Source organism: Pollicipes pollicipes, unplaced genomic scaffold (genome assembly GCF_011947565.3).
Source record: "Pollicipes pollicipes isolate AB1234 unplaced genomic scaffold, Ppol_2.1 Scaffold_6138;HRSCAF=7277_pilon_pilon_pilon, whole genome shotgun sequence".
NCBI classification, from domain to species: domain Eukaryota; kingdom Metazoa; phylum Arthropoda; class Thecostraca; order Pollicipedomorpha; family Pollicipedidae; genus Pollicipes; species Pollicipes pollicipes.
In genome coordinates, this window is record NW_023596818.1 from 15472137 (window position 1) to 15497151 (window position 25015).

Consider the following 25015-nt stretch of genomic DNA (forward strand, 5'->3'; position numbering starts at 1 on the left):
GACAGCACGGGCCGCTGGCCCGGCAGAGGCTCCGGTGCATCGTTTATGACGCGTGTTACCGCACTTCGCGCGCGACTGGCGCCGCTGCCTGATGTGTAGTGGAGAGATATGTACGGGACATTTAGTGCATGACAGGAGATACATACTCAGGCTGCGTATCAGTTATACGTATGACGTGGCCCTTAATCGAGGCTTTTGTAAACATGCAGCATGTGGTTGAGACTGCGCCAACACCGCTGCTGCCGCAATGGAAAAATCACCTGAGCCAAGATTCAGGGCACGAAACACGAGGCCTGGCCGCACGGAATGCGTTGGTGAGTTGAAAAGGAGGGAGCGAGGAGCTTGCGATCCAAGCGGTGGGCAAATTTAGCCTTTCCACGGGTGTCTTGTGCCCGAGCGAGAACGAAGCCCATCCCAAAGATGGAAGGCAAACCTCGCCAATGTGTAAATACCATGCGTTTGTGGACTGCCAGAAACCACGTTCTGCTTCGTGTGCCATCAACTGGGGGTCCCAACTTTCCACTGGGGTAGACACACATGACACACATTGGCAGGGAGACACACATGACACGCATTGGCAGGTTCCGCTCAGTCTGCCTCTCATACGACTGGTGAAAAGTGCAGCATGATTCAGAAAATCGTCCAAGGAAATCTGACTGGGTTGGAGGGAGGCAGAGGGGGGGGGGGGGGGCTGGGTCGTCAGACGTGATGCAGGAGACAGCTATTGCTACCCGCCTATGCTTGCCTACCCCTCTATCAAGCAACCCGTCTTGCGCAGTTCTGGTCGTGGTGACAGGGGCCGTGTAGTTAGCATGTTAGACGAGTCTCGGGTACAGTTCCTAAATGAGCCAATCGCCCACCGAATAAATCGCAACGGCAGCAGCCCGTCCTATCGGCCATCCTCGCCGTCCCACATTAGCATAATGCAGGGTAGTACTATGAATAGGCCAACGAGCACGATCATCCCCGCGGCGGCCGCCTTCACGGCCGCTCCGCCGCCGTCCTCGGAAGGAGGCGGCGAGCGTAGCCGCGCGCCCCTGAGTGTGCGGTTCCCGGAGTCACCCCTCCCCCGGCCCCCACCTCCTGGTGAAGTCGCGGTAGTGGGCGGTCGCCCGGTACGCAGAAGCCGTGAGGTCAGCGTCGGCACCAGCGCGGCCGTCGCCGGCAGCCGGACAGGCGCCGTCTTCCGCCACCGCACGCCGGACCGGTCCACCCCGCATCGGCCGACGACACGGGTCGACGGGGGGACGGCGATGACGTCACGCCTGACCTTTCGGTGTTGTGGCCGACCTCACCGGTTTTCAAAACTGGCAGTGCTTCTGACCGTATCGAGCCGGCGTGTGCTGGGTTAATGTGCTGGATTTCTGATTTATTCATCGTCCATTCTACTTGCTGTCTCTGAGCGCTGTTTGCTGCAGCATTGTTCGACGCGGCCATCGGCCCGTGCACAGCACTCAACGTGCAAATTGGTTTGCACCACACAACCCAAGCTGCGATAGCCTCGCGGCAGTGTTTCATCAGCTGCATGGGAGAGCATGGGCTTTGTGAGCGTCAAGCGAATTGGCGACGTCTTCTGCTCCCCCCCCCCTTCCCCCACCTCCTCCGCCCCTCCGCCCCTCCGCCCCTCCGCCCCTCCGCCCCTCCGCCCCTCCGCCCCTCCGCCCCTCCGGCCGCCCGCCACCTGGTATCCACTTGTTCCTGCATTTCACGTGCAGTCATTTTGCCTCTTAGAGGGAGCAAGAAACAGATGATGAGAAGGACGCGCGGGAGATACTGGCAGCAGAGAGACAGGTTCGATTGAGTCCAGCAATGTGAGGCACGACGTCAGCATGCCAGTCAAAAGCTTCATCAATTCCCAGAGCTGTCTGGATATCGCGACCACAACGCTCCGGTCCAAACAAACAAGCCACGCTTCCCCGGAGCAACTAAACGTACGATAAAGCCGGCCACCGGCTGTAACAAAGCGAACTCACATGAAAATCTAATGCATATTCTATCCACCACTTACCTCGTCCGTTTATCTTCGTCATGAGTCTGGCCGCTGCATGGTAAATCAATTAAGGATCTCCTGCAGCCGTTCGTAAACTGCGCTGGCCCCACCCCGTCAGTAGCTTTCCACGTCCCGCTGCGGTCTCTGGGAGATGCATGTGGTGTCTGAGAATGACTTATTCCCTGGGTGGATGGCGTCGATGCACGGGGAGGTGAACTAAAACAATTCGGCTCCACGTCTTCGTTCTGTTCGTATCGGTTGGACAGCACGCAAATGTGTGAAGACCATGCAACCGGTGCAAGGTTTGGATCAGACAGCAGATCGCTTGGATAAGACAGTAGTAATAGCCTGATTCCTCGGAGAGAAAAAAAAAACAGGAAAATGGAGATAGAGATGCATTGATATTTCGGCAGCATACCTTTATCGAAACAATTATGAACATACAAACGACAACAGACTTCAACGATAAAGGCGTGCTACCAAAATATATACGCATCTATATCTCCACTCTCCTGGCTTTTCTGCTAGCAAAAAGGCTGGTACTACTGTCTTATTCATGAGAATAAGGTTCCTCGCAAATGCACTTAACAACGTCAGCAGATCGCTTCTTTGAACTTATCACTTGAACTGACATACGCAGGGTTTGGCAAGGGTTAGGATGACGGTTTTGGTGGTCACCTGCCGTGTCAAAACTTGTGTATAGGGCTGGCCCGAAGGGGGTAAGATCCAATACATGGCTATCCATTGTGGTCGACCGCATTATCTGGAGGAATATTTTCATATCTGCGCAATTATTTTTCGGCCGCGTTGAAATGCATAGCAATACAGTAGTGCTAATCAGAAGCACTTTGAACCGACATCATTCGGGTGCCGTCGCTCGATATGCACGTGGCAGTACGCCCGGACGGCTAATGACACCAGCATTCCAGTATCGGTATTCCAGGGCTTTGTATCCTCTCTACGCCCGGTGCATTATTCTGCATTAGTCCGCAGATTACGTGCGGCCTATGTCCTGCCCGCGGTAACTGCATGACACGATGTGCACATGAAATGCACTTTGCTTGTACACCGATGTTCAGCACATATACTGACCGATACATCCCACTGTCCGTCGGGGCACGTATCGTCCATGAAGTGGTCGACATTCTGCACAGAAAATCTGCACGTTTTCCACATTTTCGTGACCATAAGTATTGGATTTCTGTGCACGTAACATTACTCTTTCCTATGCATTATACAGGCTAGGGAGCTACGGGCCCCATTTTGTTGGGGAAAATGGTGTAGCCATTTTTAGGGGGTACATTTTGCACGCTGGCGTCGGGCAATGGATCACGTGAGGCCGCTGATCTCATCTAAAGAAAGCAAAAGCCAGCGCCCTGGAAGCTGCAGGCAGCAAGGCACCCACGCAGAGAATTATTCTGGCTGGCTGAACGAGCCTCTTCATATCAGATCAGAAAGCCAAGTCCTATTACCAGCAGAAAGAAGCTCGGACCGAACTTGCATTAGAGATCATCGCCATGCCGTTTCCTGGAGCCCTGATTGACCGACGATGGGATCACCGTGCGTGCCCCTCTCCCTTCCCCTCCACCAGCTGATCGCACCCCCGCCCCCTCCCCCCCCCCCCAGCAGATCACTGAGCGGGAGAGGGGGCAAAGTGATGGGTAAATGGGCAGGGGGAGGGCTGGCGTGGCTTCAGGTCGCGGGCGGGCCCGTACGCCACCCAATACCCAGCCCGTGCCGCCGTGACGACGGCCGTTACGGCGTCTCCACTCAAGGCGAGTGAAACCGGCAAGCCCTGGTGGCAGCCAGATTAGCGACGGCGGATAACGCTGGCGGCCACCGCTGCCGTGCTTACAGCCATGCGTGGAGGAACCTCACCCGAGCTGCACCAGAATGAGGGTCTTTGCTGTCCATCCCAGGGCGACGAATGTGCCAGAAATCAAACCGCAGTGGGCGAGCTGATGTCAACGCGGTGTTAACATAATCCGTCGCCGTACCCCGCGACCCCAGATGGGTGAGTTCGGCGTCGTGCTGGGAGTAACAGGTCCTGCGGTCGGACGACCACAGCTTGTCTAATGTTTGATAAAACTGCAGGAATCGAAGTTCGACCCAGACAGGCCAAAAACTTTCTGAAATGCTAAGCGATGATGGGGCACGTCGCTGCTTTAATAGCTGCCACCAGCGCGCCAAGCAACTGCTATTCGGTTCCGTTTTTTTTCAGTGAGATCAGTGTGTCGCTGCTACCGATGCTACAATCTACTACCGATGCCACAATGTACTGCTCTCTGCTGCGATAACATAACTGGCACAATCCGATCGGTCCGAAAGGAGACCCGACTGTTGGGGCATTGCATCCATTCTGATAAGAGCTACTATAAGGACATTAATGAGTTCGCTTGTATATATCCCAAATCAGAAGAAATCTACGTTTTTCTGATAACGTTCCCCTTCTTCAAGATACCAACCAAACACCTCCCGACCAAAAGACGCCATTAATGAAAGCTGCTGGTTGAAGAGTTTTATGTTGTTGTTTTAAACACAGAACTGAACTAAACTGCCACTGACCTGTGTGAAAGATAAGCTGACAAATTACCTCCGCCGGGAAGGCAGTGGCATTTCCAACACATGGGAGAAATAATGCGTGAGAAAAGCGACTGATCCCAGGAGGTGTGAATTGTTTGAAATATGACTGCATTTTTGGAAGTGATGCAAATAATCATGCAATCTCGGTTAGCTTATTAGCCGATGCACGCCAGCAAACTCAAATTCATACACATTTACTTGCTTCATGGCGGCACGGCACGGCCTATGCAGCCCAGAACACACCCCGTTCCTCCGTTTATAAAAAAATCCTCATATACATGTGCATGCTCACACATCGAGAAAATGAAAAGATAAGCATATGAAAATCCTTCAACATGGAGCACACTTGCCGACATATGACAGTCTTTATACGTCAACCGACCCGTCACAGATCACGCTTCGATCCCGTCATAAAAAGCTTTGAGGCACAGTAAAATACTGAACATGTCAAGCTCATAGGTACACCATGGGGCACAAATGGCTCAGGTCGTTTCTTGAACAACCATCAAATCGTGCATCTGTGCAGTTATCCTCGGTGTCGACATCAATTAATACGCGATTCTTCCAAATGTAGTACATGCCCGCAGCTGTTGCTTCCAATGATCCCAGGAGATCACGCTGTAACAAGATCGTGACGCGCACCAGGCCGAACACTGTATATCTGCTGATCAACTGAGGGATAAGTGTGATGAAGAGAAATATGTAAGCGTGTAAGAGCACGATGGGAGCGTGATAAGGTGTAAGCGTGATGGGCGTGATGAGGGCATGAGTTATGAGCATGACACTGTTCGAAACCAGTGACAATATCTACATGCTCACAACGTTCCGGGGTATTTCCGGTAACTTATTAGAAAACTACCAACAAAACTGGAAAAAGGAGACTTTTGACGCTTTGGAAATAACACGTAAAAAATGCGCAAGCTGAGGGAGATAAATTGCAAGTCATGACAGGATCCAGACAAAAGCGATGACGTAACCTGCACAATACACTTAAAGAGCGTCAAAGACCTGAGCACAGCACCGATCACCAGGTTTTCCGTACAGAGAGCCGCTGCTAACGCTGATATCCAAGCCTTCATCTCCGTAAAGCGAACTCTCACCAGCAGTGGGGACGGCCAATCATCCATTCACCGAGGTCCAGCCCGCAGTCCGCGGAGGCCCGCCCGCAGTCCGCAGGAGGTCCCGCCCGCGGTTCATAGGTCCAGCCCGCGATCCGGGGAGGTTCAATTCGCAGTCCGAGGAAATCCAGCCCGCGGTCCGAGGAGGTCCCGCTCGCGGACCTGAGGTCCAGCCGTCCGTCCGTCCGAGGAGGTCCAGCCCGCGGTCCGAGGAGGTCCCGCTCGCGGTCCGAGGAGGTCCAGCCCGCGGTCCGAGGAGGTCCAGCCCGCAGTCCGAGGAGGTCCCGCTCGCGGACCTGAGGGCCAGCCCGCGGTCCGGAGAAGGTCCCACCCGCGGTCCACAGGTCCAGTCCGCGATCCGGGGAGGTTCAATTCGCAGTCCGAGGAGGTCCAGCTCGCGGACCTGAGGGCCAGCCCGCGGTCCGAGGAGGGCCAGCCCGCGGTCCGAGGAGGTCCAGCCCGCGGTCCGAGGAGGTCCAGCTCGCGGACCTGAGGGCCAGCCCGCGGTCCGGGGAGGGCCAGCCCGCGGTCCGGGGAGGTCCAGCCCGCGGTCCGAGGAGGTCCAGCTCGCGGACCTGAGGGCCAGCCCGCGGTCCGGGGAGGGCCAGACCGCGGTCCAAGGAGGTCCAGCCAGCGGTCCGAGAGGGTCCAGCTCACCGCAGCAAGGTCGTGGGCGGCGGGGCGGGCGGGGCGGGCCGCGCCGCCATCACCCACGCGCAAGGCCGAGGCCCGGCCGCGCCGGGCCGGCGCCTCGTCAGTATGCAGGCAGCGTCACCCAGCCGCCGAATCTCCTCCCGCATCTGCGGACCTTCGTGAGAAACCCCGGTAAAAATACCGCCGGCCGGCGTCTTCAGGACCGGAGCGCCAGCCAACCGACCGGCCAGCGGCCGCCGGGCGCTCGCGGTGCGCCGGCTCCAATCCGGAGGCTGCCCCATGGCCGCGCACCTGAGAGGCGCGTTTTCACCTTGTTACGACGCCGGGCGGTCGTAACGGCCACTGTGACGTCACGGGTGGTGTCCGCCGCCGGCCACGGCGGCAGCGGGAGCGTCCGGGTGCCAGGGGTCTCCGGCCCGCTGCCACAGGACAGCAGCAGGCCAAGGCAGAGTTTCTAGCCTAGCTCGGGCTCGGGTGCTGCGCACGAAATATGTCGTACGTAGTTTGAAGACGACAGAGAGGCTTGTGAAGGCAGTATATCGTCATGATTGCTGTGATCCCTTTTTGCACGGACACATTGTTGAGTAATGTTAAGTGATCTAGGCTGACGTCAATATTCAAATGTCAAACATCGAGACATGCCGTCATTTTCATGCCTGTGATCCTTTCGCATCTCCTTTGCTTTTACTATCACATCTATGTTAACAACACTTACGACACAAACTTAGAAATGCGAGGAATACTATTATGCATGTCATAGTGAACATTAAACAGTACCTTTACAGTACAGAACAGTACCTTTAAGGTAAACGTTGATATATTTGTTCCCGTTCGTTTGAAACGGTTAGCAATTCAGTGTCATGCCAAAATACAGACGGGGTCTGCGGGCATCGGTGACATCATGTCCTGTCGTAATCTCATACCTGTTTTAAAGACTTGCAAATCCGGCCGACCAGAACCCGGAGCGTGCTTTCCGGACAGGATCGAAAGTCGTGCTTTGACGCCAAGCCAATGGTTTCTCCGACCTCCGTGAATAAGCACTCACACCATACGAAGTGTGTTATCCCTGGCCCAGAGATTCCATGTTAAGGCCCATGTTAAGAGAATATCGTTGCGCGCACTCTCAACCGACCGCTAAAAATGCATTTTCTGAGCAATGGATTGGTCCTTATGACGCCCTTTTCACCACACGTGAATGCGGATCTTTGCTCATGTTTGGGCTTTAGGGTGTGCAGCTCATAAATGGCTGTTGCGTGCCAGGTCGCCCCCTCCAATCTCACCCCGCTCCCATATTGCCAGCTGCCAGTCGGTATTTGTGTCTTGTCGAACAAACCATAGGCTCATTATGAAGCTTAAGCCCTGGATCTTGGAATCCAGAACCGGTGCCGCCAGGTTTTGGAGGAATGGACGCACCCCAAAAAGCGCGAAGCTACTGCATTAAAGCAATGCAAGTGGAACTTTAAATGTAATTACATTCTTCGAACATGTTGGAATTAATCTAGGTAGGTTTCTCAGAAACATCTTGACATGTTCCAAACCCGTTACGCTTAGTACTTGCCTAGGAATGCATACATGCTCAATAGCCATTGGTTATCTTGATTTCGCCTCGCTGGGACATTGGGCTACATGTTTTGAATCACGCAAACAGCCGACTGTTTGAAATTCACCGTGGCGAATATTTTACTCTTTAACAAAATCACTCTTTAACAAAACTGTTCAACAAAACTCTTTAACAAAATGCAACCTGCTCGTTCATTCGACAATAATCAGATATGAACGACAATAATCAGATATGAACGTTTTTAGCGATGTTGTACCAGGAATAGCCGTAATCACTTCGGGCAAAGTTTACGGTCACGTTTCCTTCTCAGATGGGCCGAAATTGTTGCTTGAATTTTACTGTCGGCGGCTCGGGCTGGGTCACGACACTGCACCTGCAGTTGTTAATTGACGGCCACTCATGTGGGAGGCAGAGGGGTTCGCAGCTTGCGGACTAACGAAGTGTGTCTGGCAGGTGCCGCTGGCAGAGCCGCTCACAGCTCCGCATCTGAACCCCGCAGACAAATGAAACGCACGCCGCTGTGCACAGGAGGCAGATGCAGACACATCGGTTCTATTAATTCGACGATCCTCTGTAAATCAGCCTTTTTTCCAAGCCCATGCTTGGTTCGTGACCAGAGAAATAAGTCATAGTTCTGCATAACTCGGAACGGGCTACAATTGGTGCTCAAGATATTCTTACAAAAAAAGTAGCTATCACAGAGTACATGAGATTTTGAGGTCGGCATCATGATGCTCCTTCCTCCAGCCGCGTGCACTGATATCACAGGAGTGCCGTGTGCACCAGATATCATCGTCCCAGTGCACATGGTACCCTGCGTTATCAGAGCAACCCTGCCTCGCCGCGAGTTTCGCTGGCAACACAACTGCGGTGCATTGCATTTCACAGCGACCACAATTATTGCAGCTACAGACGACCGAACTTATTCGGTCACTCAATCCGAACAGCCCTCCAGAGCTGGGTGCGAGGAAACCATGTCCTGCTGGACCGGTAGTACGGCGCACGCTCAACCCGCGCACTCAACCCCCTTCCCCCCCCTCCGTTAAGCACCTTCCCATGTGGCCGGGCTATGAAAGTTCGTCTCGCCGTAACACCCTCTTGTAAACCGGCCTTGCGTCACTGCACTAAAAACCCAGCGGGCATTCCAGTGAGGAGAAAGGGATTAAACAGGTCTAAACGGCCTGAAATGCGCGGTTCCACTCCGAGACTTGTGGTGACACATTCCACATGGTATCCAAATATCAGAGCGCTTGTTATCCCTCCAGTTCACAGCTTCGGATAACAGCCTACTGGAAGAGAGAGCGGCGAGCCCGGGCCGTCTCGTAACGGCCCTCATTAATCACGGTCTGCGGTCGTCCCGGTTCAGGTTCACGTCGCTCCAACACCTACCGACTTTAAGCAGACCACTTAGTAAAGGTCAAAAATGGAGGATGTCTTATTATGTCTTGAAATGTCGCGGTCGATCTTCGCAACGGCTCCATTATCATGAATGATTATTTACACTGCATCCAGCCAGGGACGGGTGCAATATTTGGCAATGGGAGGGGGGGGGGGGGGGGGGAGGCACATGACCACAGTTCGTGATGAAGAAGTTATTCGAGCGGCAAGCGTGCAAATTTTTCATTGCTTGTAAGCGCTCGATATAATTTTAATACCCTTTCTCAAGTATCTAACGGGATGTTTTCAATGTCAACATTAATGCACATGCATATGAACGCAAATTAAAATTTGACACGGGAAAATTACTCTCTTCAGGGTAACTTCTTCCCTTCAACACGCCTCGCAGACATCAATCGCGCCGCGCCACACACACAGCGCGATTATCATACGCATCCTAACATAAGATCGGCGTGTAAATATACTTACTCCTTGCGGGTCGGACAAAATATTTGAAGATACGTGTCAAGAAACGGCTAGCGCATAGCGTTCACGTTTCACACCGTGCTGGTAAAAATGACACCGCTTGAGTATTTTTACGCACCGAAAAAAACTTTGTGCGTAGGAAGCTGCGACATCTTCACCTCCTGAACAATCACGCACGAAATCGAAGGCCAGACGAGCCAGGATGTTCAACCAAGTGCAGACTTGGTACCTTGGCGGCCAGCCTGGCCTGGCCAGTCACGATTTGTACCGGTTTACATCAGCAACTACGGATCATACCGTCACGCAAGGTTTATCAACAAGTGGTGCAATTATTCAACCATTGTGCTGCATCACTGTCAACATATAGCATGCACGATGGTTGATCAGGATGTGCTTTCCTGCAACATTGCAATGCCACCACAATTTCACAATCTAATGCAATTTATTATGGCGCCGTCATAATACATGTTAGCAAAAAAGCTGAAGAACACGGGTTGTTACCAGGCCCAGGTCTCGACAACCCCACAGAACAGCGACAGAGTGGATGAGGGAAATTGTAAATGTGCTGGCAGATATACCGGACGATGTGCACTGCCGGACGATGTACACGGTTCTGCTGGCAGATATGCCGGACGATGTGCACGGTTCTGCTGGCAGATATACCGGACGATGTGCACTGCCGGACGATGTGCAGGGTTCTGCTGGCAGATATAGCGGACGATGTGCACTGCCGGACGATGTGTAGGGTTCTGCTGGCAGATATAGCGGACGATGTCCACGGCCCGTTTTGCACTCTGGAGCTTAAATCCGGCATCCACCCTTTCTGAATCGTGTTTGGGGACAGCTGTCAGATCTGGGCAACCAGAGCAGATAAAGTCGTCGCATCAGCTGCACGGCGTAGGCCAATGTAGCGTTCCAAGACCACTAGGGCATCCTGACACGGTCGTATCCATCGTAAGCCGTTGACAGACTAGGGCAGGGCCGATGTCGTTTTCTACACCGGCCTCGAATGCAAAGCTGTGACCTGAGCCGAGGGATGTTAGTGCAGTCAGGCTGCATAGGCGTACAACTCTGCTTGCTGTGATCAAGATTACTCTAATTATTTCCAGCTTTCTTTGTGATATGGTCGCACTCATGGAAAACGCAAGCCATTCAAAATTCCTCGATAGCATCGATCGTAATTAGCTAACCTCAGCAATCCAAAAGCCGGCCCAATTGCAAGCAGTATTGCTGTAAACTGGTTTTGCTGGTATTATATAATTTAATGAAATCATTGCGTCCATGTCTGACGTGTAAGAGTGATATTTCAAGGCACTTATACACCAAATACAGACCGATGTATTCATGCCTGCACGATACGTTGTAGAGGAAAAGTATCTCAGATCATTCATAAGGGTTATTGTGTAGATTTCCAACTGCAACGGGACCCATTCGCTTGCATGTTGTATCCGAGCCTGTTACTGCATTGCTCGTCCGTCTCACGATACGATGCGTGAGGCGCCTTACTGACGGCAGGTTTCTTGTTTTCAATCGTTTGCTTTACTTTGCGATATTTCTGCTAGCATTTGACTTGAACATGGACTGTGTGGGAGGAGAGTGGGCTACAACAGTACATACCAGCATCGTGATCCGGTTTGGCCCGATGTGAAAAGTTCACAATAAATGGTACTATTGGTATGTGTTCCGTTTCGGTTGCATTTGCCCTTCTCGAGGTTGATAAATTACTTTTAGATATCTCAATGCTTTGCTTATAGCCAAAAAAGGTTACGAACTGTTTCTGCTGGCACAATCACTTCAAGGTCATCTGGTATCTCGCACACGGGTATCTGTCGGAGACGTTTTATAATTAACCCAGAGCAAATTCCCCGCGCTTCACTAGTCGCAGTCCCCCGTAGATCATCATTTGTGTATATACAAGGGATTATATTCTTGTCTCAAGTCCCACCCCACTGTCCCTGGGTTCCATAACTCAGCAAACAACCGGCCCCACCTCGGCTGACCAGTAGCTGTCCATAACTCAGTCGGCATGTGCACATGACACGTCCGCCTGAGCATAACTCGCAAAACCTCTCATGACCAGCTCATCCATCGCATTCACAACATCCACGCACCATGAAGCATCACTCCTCCAAGGGAGCTCCACGGCTCGTCCATCGCTGCTCCCTCCCCCACCCCCCTTTCTCTCATCCGACCGAGCCTGACCCGTCCCGCCCGTCTCACCGAGCCCGACGTGTTAGCCGCCGGCACCAAACGCCGCCGACCAATCAGCGTGCTCCGCTGATCGGCCCGATAAGCGTGTACGTGAAGGATTCCCCTGCAGCCCGATTTATCGCCCGGCCGCGCACAGGCGCCGGCGATAATTTGCCGGCTCGTGCGGGAACACGACGCCGCGTGGGCCTGTCTTCTGCAGGCGCCAAACGGGCTCAGGTGCTACAGCAGGCCCGGTCCGGCCCCGGGCCAACGAAACCCGCCCGCACTCGGAGGGGAGCGGCCCGGTAGTGGGAGCGGGGGGGGGGGGGGGAGCTGACAGTACCATGGGTCGCGCGACGCCGTCTGGTCCTCGCGGACTCCGAGCGGACCCCGACACGACAGTCCCCCCCCCCCCCCTCCCTTCCCGGTCCTCCGACCCGGGCCTGGCTCGAAGGACGGTTGGAGTCGGCGCCGCTCAGCCAGCTGAGCCTGACGTCACCTGCCCCGCCCCGCCCCTCACCTTCACGGCCGCCGGCGGTGGACCCGTGATGACGTCACCAGGGTCGGGCCGCCGTCTCGGCGGGCCCAGACCCGCCGGCCGGCCGTCGGGACGCGGCGGCCGTGCTGACATCACAGCATCTAAAAATATACGGCGGCGCCGCCTGCATAACGGGTATATCTCCGAAGGGACGTGTGCACGCGGCGTGGCTGCACCGTGCAGAAGGCCGGCCGCGGCGGCGCGCCCGCCCGCGTGCAATTCCCCGACCGCACGCGTCCTCCCCGAGCCTTTAATGGGTGTCACCTTCACTCCTTCGGTAGGGATAATCCCCTCATCGAACGCCTTCCGAGAGGGTTTTTTCGTTAACACGGATATAGTTGAGGTGTGCTCCATTGCTTCGTTTCGCGTCCTTCCCTTGACAGGCGCTCGCTCTCTACGCTGCAGAAGTTCAGCCATGTTTTGGCTTCAACACGGACCCACTGGAAGATCAGCGAGCGGCGGCGGCAGTTACAATAAGGCCGTGACGCTGCAGTAGCAATTGCTGTAACGCGTAACGCTGGTCTTAAGTGTCTCGGGGCGCGCCGGCTGTATGGTCATGTTGCACTCTCTCCAGACCATGGCGCTGTGTGTCATGTGTCAGTGTGGCCGGCCACACAGTGTCAGGCCATACAGTGTGTCAGGCTATAATGCTACGGACGAACGAGTTGGGCAAAAGTGTCCCCTGGTCAGTATTTCTCGGGGATACGATAATGTCATAGGCATCACCTTTGTCGGCTCGTAGGGGAAACATAGAATTAGAAAACGTTCGGCAGACCCAGTATATTCAAGGCGTTTGGTAGACCCATAACGTAAAAGCGAGAAGGTTCTCCATTCATTGAACTGTGAAATAACAGCTAAATGCTACATACGTCTGGGCTTCTTGATTTTTATCTAAATCAGACTACAAAGTGATTCCGCTAGTTCTCACGCACAAGCGATCACAAATGAGTTCGTATGCAACAAAAACCCGGTCTTATAATGTCTATTTCGAGCTCCTCGACAGTAGCATCGATAAGCTGGCCAGCAGTTATATAACTGACCTCCAGAAAAGGGCTATCGGATTTAATCTCCCAATTATCACCTGTACATCTGTCAAGACATTGCTGACACTGCACGCACTGGCACGCTTATTAGTGGATTACATGCCAAAAGGCGGGGAAGGCCTTGGTTCACACCTCCTGACATTCAGCCGCATATTCACACTGTCAGATGGCATCTCAGCCTGCCGAGTATGCACCCATACATATGTAAATCTGATGCAAATGCACGCCTGTTAACACTTTCAGTCAGGAAAGCTATCCATAGATTCCGACTGATCTCACCGAACCCGGGACCGAGGCATATGTAATTTTGCAGCGCGGAGATTCTACTACGGGGGAATGACGACGCCAAAGCTAAGTCCCCTATATATATGTGGGTTGTAAAGGCAAGCCAACCCAGCTGTGCATTTTATTTGCAAATTCCATGCAACCATTGTTGACAGAGAAGACACTCATGGGACATGTGTTCGCCCCCAGAGACAGACCGCAACCAGCACCTGCTCGCGGTCAAACTTACAAACCTACCTCGATTGCATAAGCTGTCCCCTGCCTATCCTCTCCGTCATTGGTTAGTCCGCTTCTGACAGGCCGAAGACCAGACCAATCCACGCCAACCCGCCTCGTGTTCGTTTCGCCCCGCCCCCGGCGACCGCCGCCTGCGCCCCCCCCCCCCCCCCCCTCCCGTCACTGAGCCCCGTCGGCGGCGCGGGCGGGTCCTGCGGCCTTCTCGGCCGCGCGGGACCGGTCCTGCGACGTTCGGCGCTACTGGACCGCGTCTTGCGGTGCGCCGTGCCGGGCGCCGCTCGTCGTTCGACGAACATGGTGATGTCAGCGAACGCACGCGACGGCGTCCCGCCGCCGCCCGCCGCCGGCCGGCCCGGGCCAGAGGCGCCGGCTCGGTGCAACGCCCCCGCAAGCGGCGGGGAGGTACGGTTCCGGCCCGGTTAAAAGCGGTGCTGTGTTGCATGGAAGCTGAGCGAAATGCTCCAGGGAAGCGGAGGGGAAGACCTGCAATTACTGGGGTTTCTCAAAGATGATGTGGTGTCCGCGCTAGACATGAAGAATGATGGCCTCATACTCGGCTCATGCCATGGTCAATGTCACGCATTTCCAAGGTGGCGTGCGCCAGAGAGCGTAAACCACGAAGTCATCCCCTGCCATATCCTGTCTGGCAGCCTGTCAAAGCGAATAACAAGCTCTCAAGGAAGGAGGGCGATTCTGGGTACCGGGATCAGTTGTAATTCATGGGTCTTTAGATGGTTGCCAAAAAGCTAGACTCCAACTCATCGGCCTGGCAGGCGGCAACACGAATGACAGCGGACTTCTCAGCCCGGTACCGCCTGAGACATTCTGCCACGCTCGGCCGCTTGGGGGGAGGGCGGGGACAGTAGAGCTTTCCACTGATATAGTAAAGGATGAAAGCGTCGGATTGATAAAAATTCCAGCAGCCACTGATAGCCTTGGTTAACCTCATCCAAGAATCACTGGGCGTATATGTCACGTCAATGATATCACACGCTGCGAATGGGGCTTATTTTAAAGGCACTTTGTTCCAAACGTCCTTGATAAGAGCCCTCCCTCCCTCATTATGCGATATAAGTCAACTTTGTACTTGACCCCAAACGAAGGGGTTTTCGCTTCGGAATTATACCATCATTACTAAAGGACACGGGCCAATGTCGCGTCATGCCAAGGTCAGAGATCAAGTGACTGGCCGGTACGAGATCAAGTGACAGTTCTATTTTGTCCGCTTGTTCCGTCCATGACTTGTGTAAATTAACTTTGATTACTTAACAACATGTAGAATAATTCCGTTATGACATAGTATACTAAACTAAATGTGTACTTCAGAACTCATTGGTGTGAAAATGTGTCATTTGCACCAAATTGCACAAATGAGCGCCACAAGTCACGCTGGTTCCAGGCGGCGTCGTGTCGCGTCATGAGTGAGGACAGTGAAAAATGACCCAAGCCGCCCCCCAAATATACCAACAAACAGGGTAGGTTGGCCTCACGTGACGGCTGGGGATGATCTGTGATCTCTGGTGATCTGTGTGATCCCATAAGGCGTGACGAACCGGAATGGTACTGACAGTGAAACCAGCAGAAAAATTACATAAAGACTGTCAGAAAACAGCGAAGGGAAATACAAATTGAAGCACGCGGATCCAGAATCGGCGAGCAAGCCGCCGCTAATCATGTCCCAACTGAGTGACCTAACCTATCCACGATCTCACATTTTGTGTGCCTTCTGAACGTATGGAAGTGATCACTCGTCAAATACTGTGCCTTTTTGGACCTGACCAGCATAGTTCGGAAGTTACTCCCGGAAATAGGAGGGTGGCTCACCTTTAACCTCCAGGTGCTCGCCGGTCAATGCTCTGGTCAACTGCGCCACAAGAGATTCGCCAGTGCGCTTGATATGAGGTAGTCAACAACGTCTATATAGCAAACGCGCACAGGTGTAGAAAACGTCCCAAGCTTATCCGCAACTATCTAAAGCAGTTTCACAATTAAATCACTATTTGTTGCCGTAAGTAGTAGCATGGAAGCTGGAAACTGACACCAAGCTGCAGCGACCTGCAACGAAATTGGCCGTGGATCCACTGAACTAAAACTTCCAGACATCAATCGTGCGCCAGCTCAGTTCATGTTGAAGTACTCACTGAGCGTTCTTCTAATCAAGCCGAATGGTCATGCTGCACGCACCAGGGTATCACTTGACCTGGAACAGACAGACAGTGTTACACTAGCGGCATAATCAGCAACAGCACGCAACCGGCGCGTTGCTGGAATCTCAACTGCCAGGTAACGACGAGGCAGTCGGCTGTTAAACGAGCGCCGCTGCCTCCCCGGGCGCCGCCGCCGAGACCGCAGGCCGGTGATCCATCTGCCCGGCGGTGGAGATGCGAGACCAGTGACCGGACCGGCAGTGGAGATGCGAGACCAGTGACCGGACCGGCAGTGGAGATGCGAGACCAGTGACCGGACCGGCAGTGGAGATGCGAGACCAGTGACCGGACCGGCAGCGGAGATGCGAGACCAGTGACCGGAGCGACGATGGAGATGCGGGACCAGTGACCGGACCTGCGGTGGGTATGTGGGACCAGCGACCGACGCATCAAGCTGGTTACGGCCGAGAGAAAAGAGAGAGCTGGGCATGTGAAGGCCGCAAGCTGGGCGCCCGACACTTTTCTTCAATGCATCTTGATGAGGCGACACGCTTTGACGCTTTCGAGAGCACCTCGCCAGACATTTATCAAAGTCCGGTGATCAGACAGCGCTCGTTGAACGCCAAAACACACCGTCGTTTGCGCGATGCCAAACCGCTCACCATTCCGTCTCCCGAAGCGGCCACATCCGCCCGGGAGCCGGCATCCGCCCGGGAGCCGGAGCCGATGCCGTGCGGAGCCCGGCCGCTCCCATCGGCCGCACCGGCCGCGTCGGTCGCGCGTAGCCTCTCGTTCACGCGATACTCCATTTCCCACGCTCCGCCCGTCGGAGGGCGGCTTCGCCTGGGCGTCGCCAGCTCGCCGCTCGCGGAGGTCTGCAGCGGAGAGCGGGCGCCACTCAGCACCCATGACCCCGGCCGCCGAGAGCTCGTCGGAGCCGGTCTCTCGTTGGAAGCACGCGTTCTGCGCCTGGGGCGACGCCCAGCGCCAGATCACGACCTGATGATTGCGGCGAGTTTGCAAGTTCCGGATGTCACGGAGACAGGGAGGCGCGCGTGGGCTGCGGTTGCGTGTGGGCCTGCGAGGGGATTGTGCTGGTAAAAATGGGGCCGGGTCGTGGGTTTAATTTGCATGCAGGCAGCAAAGGCCTTCACGAATTATCTGTTCTGCCCTCCCACGTCCGGTGTGCTTAGTCTCAGGCTGTATGACAATACTCGTCGATTTATTTTTTAAGGTGATAAACCCAGATGAATTTCAAAGTCGTGTTCCAGCAAAACAGAAATCGTAACTATCCACCGTGCGAACAAAACATTGCTTTGGTATTGGCCCAGGAAATATTTTCGCAGGACGATACACAACGGCCGGAGTTATGTGAGTGAATATATCTCATTCACCTAACATTTATTTTGATAAGCATCTTGGTCAACTCATACAGCCGCTTCTGTTGGAAATTGTCGAAGACGACTCGCGAATGTATTCAAATTTGCAGTCCATGCACACGTTTCACAGCTTTGCACGCGCGTCCTTTCTGATCAACTAGAAAAGCCTAAGTCTTGAATACCGGATATGCAAGATGACCTGGGCTGACCCGCCACCAGTCAGCCGTATGAACCCCTTTCTCCAACTGCTATGTCGACCGAGCGTCTCTTCTTTGTTAAAATGGGTATCCACATTTGAATGGTATTTTAAATTGAAATAGCCATCTTTGAAGACCTTTCGGCCCTGTTCACCATCCTGCCCTCCCTAAGTCCTAAGTTTTAAGTTTCTGAGCTACATGCCTGCGAAAATTAGGAGAGGTATTTTAAATGGGGTGAAATGGGGTTAAATGGGGTGAATATTTTAAAGTCACCTTGGCATTCATGACGTCATAATAAGGTCATTCAAATCATGCTATTCCATAAGCCATGCGGCAATCGAGGCCGATAAAAATATCCATGCCGAAGCGTTCATATATGGCGTTGGTGAACGCGATTTCCAGATATAACAGCCAATTGGCTCTCAATCAGTGTTATACAAGGTACGATGACGTAATCAAACCATGACGCATTCATGACACACTTGAAAGGTATACCAATAATCATACGTGAGCTTGTTTCAACATATCGGATGCTTTCTTCGGTATCATCAAATGTGAAGCATTCTCTTTAACGTTAACTTTTCATTTTTTTTAGGACTGGCACATGGACGGTGAGTGGCATGGTGGGTGGGTTTGCGCCAAGTGTTGTTTTTCAACTTGCCTGTCTGTTCTGAATCTATGCGATACTTGGATTAGTATCCCCTGTTCTTCTGAAATGTTTGTGCTGTTTAACGCACAGGCCCATTCACACATGCCGTTTCTTTGCTTGCATGTTGAGCGCAAACTATCATCGTGTTCTCCTTTGTGCCGACGTGCTGTAACATACCCGAGATAAGCGCCATACGCTTGAGCAGACTGCAGACGAAGGTCAGATGTACGCTCCAAGCTGCGCTGGCCTAGGCTGCTTATATGACCATTGTTGGTCCGTTTGCGTACGGAGTACTCAGTTGGCAAGGGAAAACACAGTGTTTTTATAGGCTCAAGGTGCATATTGTTGTTTGCAATGCGCATCTGAATTCCATCAATATTGGCGTTAACCTTAAAGGGCATCACTAACCTTAGCCTGAACTTCGCTTACCATACACCTGCCTAACCAAGGTAACCAAGACACATTAATTTCCACCGAGACAAGCCGCGCCGTAATGGTCTTCTCCTAACCCGCGACCCGTGCCGTATCACCTCCGTAGCGGGCATTGGTCACCCCTGGCGACCCCCATGGACCGCCTAGCCAGCTCGCAAGTCACCAGCCCCCCCCCCCCCCCTCCGTGGCCCTCGGCTGCACCTCCGTCCGCCGGCTGACCGCGCGTGGCGTGGTGACGCCAGAGGCCCACGTAACCCGGCTCTGTTGTGTTTATTGCAACTGTGTCCGGCGGGTAGGGAGCGAGCGACGGGAGGGATGAAGCGACGCGCAGTAGTTCGTCGAAGGGGCACCGCGCCCCCTCCCCCGCCTGTGACAAGCTGCGCAGCTCCGGCCACCGCCGCGCTGACTGGGTGCGCTGCGACTCCGCGCGGAGGTCGTGACCCCGCGGCCGGGTCCGGGGAGCTCGGTCCGCGCACTGGCGCTAGCGCTGTCGAGCCAACTGTTTACCGGCCCGTACCAATCGACTCGAGGCTGGGATGTAGGCTGAGCTGATGCGGTCTCAAAGGAGGAAGTGAATTATTCGTTAATGCACGCGCTGCGAACTGACCCCGACTTGAGGCACGGCGGGCGACGGTCACAGCGCAACAACTGCGGGCATTTTCTGTCAGCAACATGTCGACAATCGCTGCTGAACACCACGCCTGACGTGTTGTTCTCCAGCGCTGGATCGCAGCGGCCAGCGCCGGCGCCGGCGGCTCTGAGTGTGACTCCCCGGCCAGTCTCGCAGCTCGGCCACTTCAAACCGGCCGGCGGCCGACGGACGGCGGCGGCTGTCGGCGCCGATGCGGGCCCGGCCAGACGGATCTGAGCGCGGTGCGCGCCGGCGGCGGCGCTGGCGCCGCCCCCAGCCGCCGCCCCCGCACCCCAACTTATTTATCATAACACGGCGTGGGATCAAATGCGTCGGTCGGCGGCAATGCGCCGCGGCCTGTCCGCTTCCGGGTGGCCTCCGGAGAAACAAACGGCCGGTGTTTGCTCGCCGCTGGCCGCGCCGGCACGTCCAGTGGGCTACGGCGAACTTGGGCTTGGCGTGTTTGCAAGTATAGATGGAGAGGAAATCCCCTCTGCGCTCGGCGAAATACCAGAAAACACTCCGCAATCGGGGGTAAACATGCGGTGCGCGGGCTGGAAATTTCGAAAAGACAAATCTATGGACAAATGTCCGCTGCATTTTGTTTGAAGGCAGCATGCAATTAGCGAGCATAAGCTGAAACGCGCGGTGTTGGTTTACACATCACTCAACCCGACACTTCACGCCGGGGATGAGCGACTCCTGTTTTGACGGCGTTGCGATGGCCAGCGGCGAAGGCAGCCAACAGATTGCATGCTTCCGCAAAGACTAAGTGGAGTTTAGCGTGCTACTCGCGTCACAAGTCAAAGCAGAGAACAACAATGGACTGATCTCAGCGCCCGTACTGCACTAGTCGGCAAAAGTCCCGGGTGCAAAAATGCACATCGCACCGGCGCTGAGTCATGGTGAATCTCCATATCATTAGCCGCAGCTTTGCACGGACCGCAGCCAAGCCCAAGCGAGTGGGGCTGCAAATCGGCGGTGGGCGTCGCGTTGCAGTTGGATTCCAGATAGAATCCGATAATCGCCTCCCGCGGCGGCGGCGCTCAGCGCACCCGGCCCGTCATCCGGCCGGCGGCAGTCAGCGCCCGTCATCCGGCGGCAGTCAGCGCCCGTCATCCGGCCGGCGACAGATGAACTCGGTTAGCGACACAGCGCTGCGTGGGCTCGATTCCCGCCAAAGGCGTCGTGATGCATGCGCAAAGGGTGGAGACAGGTGCACCCTGCGTTTAAGTATCGACTCGATACGGCGCGTTGAAGCGTCCCAGTACTTTGAGGCAAACACGCATGCGTGAAGAATCATCAGACATTCAAACCACTTGGTTCGGCGGGTTCAATAACACGAAGCGAGCTACTGTTTCGCAAGAACTTAATTCTAATGCTGGTCGAGCACGTAATTAATGTATTGAATTTACCATACAACATTACACAGAGCTTTCAGGACTTATACTAGGCGCCGTTTTTGCATACAGTCCATAAACGTTTGTGTAGAGGCTAGGCTTGCACTAATCTGATGAAATACCACATTAATTTACGGTAAGCACAATCAGCCGGTTCTACGAGCCTTATGAAAACAAAATGGAATAATTATATGCTAATATATCAACCTGTATTACCCTTACAGAAGGTTCATCACATTCGGCAGAAGTTGCATACAATTAAATAACTGAAAAGCAAATGTAAATGAATAAACATTATTATTATTAGTATCGTTATTATAATTATTACTGTCTTTATAATTATTATTATTGCTGTTGTTATTGAATGAATGCAAAACAATGTTATTCAACAAACGTAACGAGCTGAATTATAACACTACTACAGCTTGTTTTTTCATGAGTCCCTTCGAAAGCAGCTCAAGTTCTACACCTTGACATGAATATAATGCAAAAACATCACTCAGTGAGAATGATTCGCGGAATCACAGCATCACATTTAGATAACAAACAGTCACAAGATCTCAGCCCGAAAAACATCACCTGGTTAGCGTTTATCTGGGCGTTATACATACCTTTCGAGTACTTCGTATTAAAACATACCGATAAACATGCTATACTGGTCGTCAAATGCACGGTGCTTCTTTGAGCATCATCACCCCGCCAAACCCACCAGCGCCCAAGGCGGCGTCCGGCAGCGGCGGTAGCGCCTTCAGCTCTTATTGCAGACGCGGATTTCGGGCTAGGCGAGCAGTTCTTGCAAATCAACGCCGTCCTTTTTGATCACGCCCCCGTGGGATGGGCTGGCATCGCTTATCAATTACCGGTTTGGCAGGCCTCGTTTCCGGCACGGACTACCGCTCAGACCTCTGAGACATGGCGCGGTCAGGCGGGTGACCTCCCTCAGAGCAGGGGTGTGGCGCAAAGCTCTTTGCAATTCCAAGCATCCAGAGGAGCTCCAGCCAGGTGAGGAGCGAACGGAGCTCTCACAGGCGGACAGAGCGGGCAGAAGGGGGGGGGGGGGGAGGGAGGGGGCTGGTTAATCAGAAATTCGAGCGACCGAATCTGTGAGACAGCACATAAACATCGAAGGCCATTGACGTATGCAGCTTTTATCACTGCTCAGCGAAATGCATGAGTTACTGGCAGCAATACCTGTAATTTGTCTGCGTCCCCGGGGAGCAGGCAGACAAGTGATCGTTACATTAGTGTACCCGAGTGCTCGCAGCTGTTTTCTAGTCAGTGCCGCTCCTGTGTGATGCTTAGTTTTACTTGCTGAGTAACATCCCTGTAACATGGCATGCCTTCCTCCGTCGTCGTTCTCTATAATGTGCCTACCCGTGCGCACGCAACAGACCTATATTAGGAATTGGTCATATCCCTGGCATAACAAATGACCCACGACAGATAGGCCGGTTGGTGACTTCAGACCCACTTCAATGATGTAATACTTTGTATAGTTTGGGTGTTGGTTGGTCACTAAGCGAGTAGAAGTAGTAATTGGGTTTTTGAGGCGTCTCGACTGCGTAGTCATTTAGCGCTCATACATTAAGCGAGATGTCACTTAGATTTGCGTACACCGCCGGAGGTTTGCAGTCATCTGAACAAAGGGAAAAGATGTTACGGGCTGTTCATACACCCAAAATGCATTTTCTCCTGGAACAAGCTAAAAGTTTCATTAGAACACAGTGTTTCACAGCCCGTTCGAAAAAAACAACGGCCGGCGATTGCCACTTATACGCTTAGTCTGAAGTCATAACACCTTCGGCCAAAGCACTGTCATGACGAAAGGATCACGCGTTTTCCTCCCTTGAGGCCCATACTAAGGCCAACCATTTTGCAAAATTACGCGAGCGAAAAGAGAAAGCTGCTGACAGAAAGAAAGATATCCATTGATCTAGGTGCGTATAACGTAAATGTCTAACATTAGAAGGAAAAGATCAGTACGTAAATCCTTCCAAACTTCTAAAGAACGCCACACAAGCCTACGTGTCATAGAGCGTGACACGCACAGTCAGAATTTCAAGCGGGGGTTCTAGGCGATAACAATTTCCGCGTTCCGTCCCATTACCCCCCGACGCGAGTCTTCTTTTATTCAGGTCAAGGTCACTTGCTCTGGAAGGAACTGCCATCTATCGAGTTGTTATTATTATTTACAAGCTTTTATTGGGTTATTGAGGTGCTGCTCGTCAAGCACACAAAAAATACGACATTCTTGCATTCCATGCGTCATGCCTGGCATGGTTCATGAGGCCGAAATGGCACCCCAACTGCGCTAGCTCGCAGTGGTCTTGCGTGAACTAGTAATTAAAACGCAGTAATATTCTAGATGTAAACAAATATACAGTACTTAAGTGTGGGCGGTTCCTGCAGCACTAAACAAGATGGTTACCCACAAAATTCGTACATAAGACTTCAGTACCAGGAATGGGTGAGTGAATGAGTGAACCATTTTTGTTTTGTTTAATGCGGCTGTTCCTTGAAGGCGGCTCGGGCATTCCTGACGTGGATAGCACGATTCTTATCACTGACCTCACACAAACAACGCGGGTTGGGTGGCGCGCGGACGGCGTGGGGCAGATCCCAAAAGTAAGGTTTACAGCGATCGAATACTGCTTCCCTCATTCGCATTTTGTCTGAAATGCCAAGACATGCAGGTTACATGTTTCATATCACCAGTAAATACCATGCCTACCCCACCGGGTGGCTGGGCAGGGGCAATATGATCTCTCTCAGGTTTGGTTTGGGACAAGTCATTTTTTGTTATTGTTTCCAGTGAAAGCCGGTGGGGCCAATATAAAATTTCAGAAAATTAGGCGCTCAGTTCCCTGCCTCCTATAACCAGCGTCTGCGCTGTGGGAAGCAAACTTAGTCCTCACTGGCCTGCCCAGCGAGTCATCGAGTTGAAAAGAAAGTATTGTGGCTAAGGTGAAATAGTGTTTATTGGGTACGGGTGTCCATTCATTTACATGTTCACTTTTTGAGATGGAGTACGTTACGCCAATACCATAAGAGCTTATATCAGCGCAATGATTACCAGCACTTTCCATCAATAAAAGATAAATTGAGTCAACCAGAGCATCTTGCCCCGGGTGATGACACCATAGCTCGCAGGAGATACTGCACACGGTTCAAACTGTCATTAATTTAATAACGGCTGCAGTATCCAGGCGAAGAAGATCATATATAGAAAATGTGAACTGTCTGACCAACAAGTCTGCAAGGTGCAGCACATTTTTATAGGACAGGGTTCTGGCAGGATTGGGAAAAAACTTAAATTCGGCACTGAAGCACAGAATGTAGGGCAGAGAGGGACGAACTTTGACAGGATAATATGTGAAGCCCTGCCATATACTTTGGTTACAGATTTGGTTACAAGCACACTTCCTCGGGTTGTTAAATTTAGTGCCTGACACTGGTATGAAAGGCTTAGGTGGGATGGCGGTTCGGATGGGGGAAAGCTTCCCTTAGTGAAGGATTTCCCGTCCATTCCGGACAGAGTCTGGCCGATTTGAGTCTGGCCGAGCTAACAAATTGACACCTATGCCACGGTCTGCAGACTGGCCTGCAATTCTGCTTGCAAGTTAAGTGGGATGTAAAATGTAGGCAGACACATGCCTCAGCCCTAATAACCTGTTTATCATTCAGAAGCTATTGCCAAACTGATGTCAGACTTTGTCTAGGTTTAATACGGCTGAATTTTATCCCACAAAAAAATGTGTTATCTTGCTGTTATTTTCATGCTCAGCTCTCACCCCGGTACCACTTCGAGTTCTAACGGGTGGAATGCGTTCTTTTCACTAAAATGGAACAGTTAAAAACGTGAAACGTGAAACAAACGCCAAAACACTAACATTTACACACTCTTCATCGGCCGCTGATTTCGAGGGTTTCGGAGAAGACATTCGGTCTCCGTGGCACCTTCTGCTGAGGCGATTTGACATACTGATCGCCGCTGACTGGCGGTTTTGGGCGCGGCGCCCGGCGAAAGCCAACCGGCTGGAAGCAGCGGAGCGTGGCCACGGGCCGCAGGAGAACACTGTCCGAGCAATGGAAGCCGAGCGGACGAGAAACGGCGGTCC

General features: G+C 53.0%; 1 protein-coding gene across 1 annotated transcript in view; it reads right to left on the reverse strand.

Annotated features, from left to right (window-relative positions):
* Window positions 1–25015, reverse strand: part of LOC119105359 (transcription factor Sp5) — a 53240-nt gene that overhangs the window by 11514 nt on the left and 16711 nt on the right. The window contains exon 2 of the mRNA XM_037228827.1: window positions 16204–16262. The gene's annotated coding sequence lies outside the window, so the exon portion shown is untranslated. The remainder of the gene's footprint in view (window positions 1–16203; window positions 16263–25015) is intronic.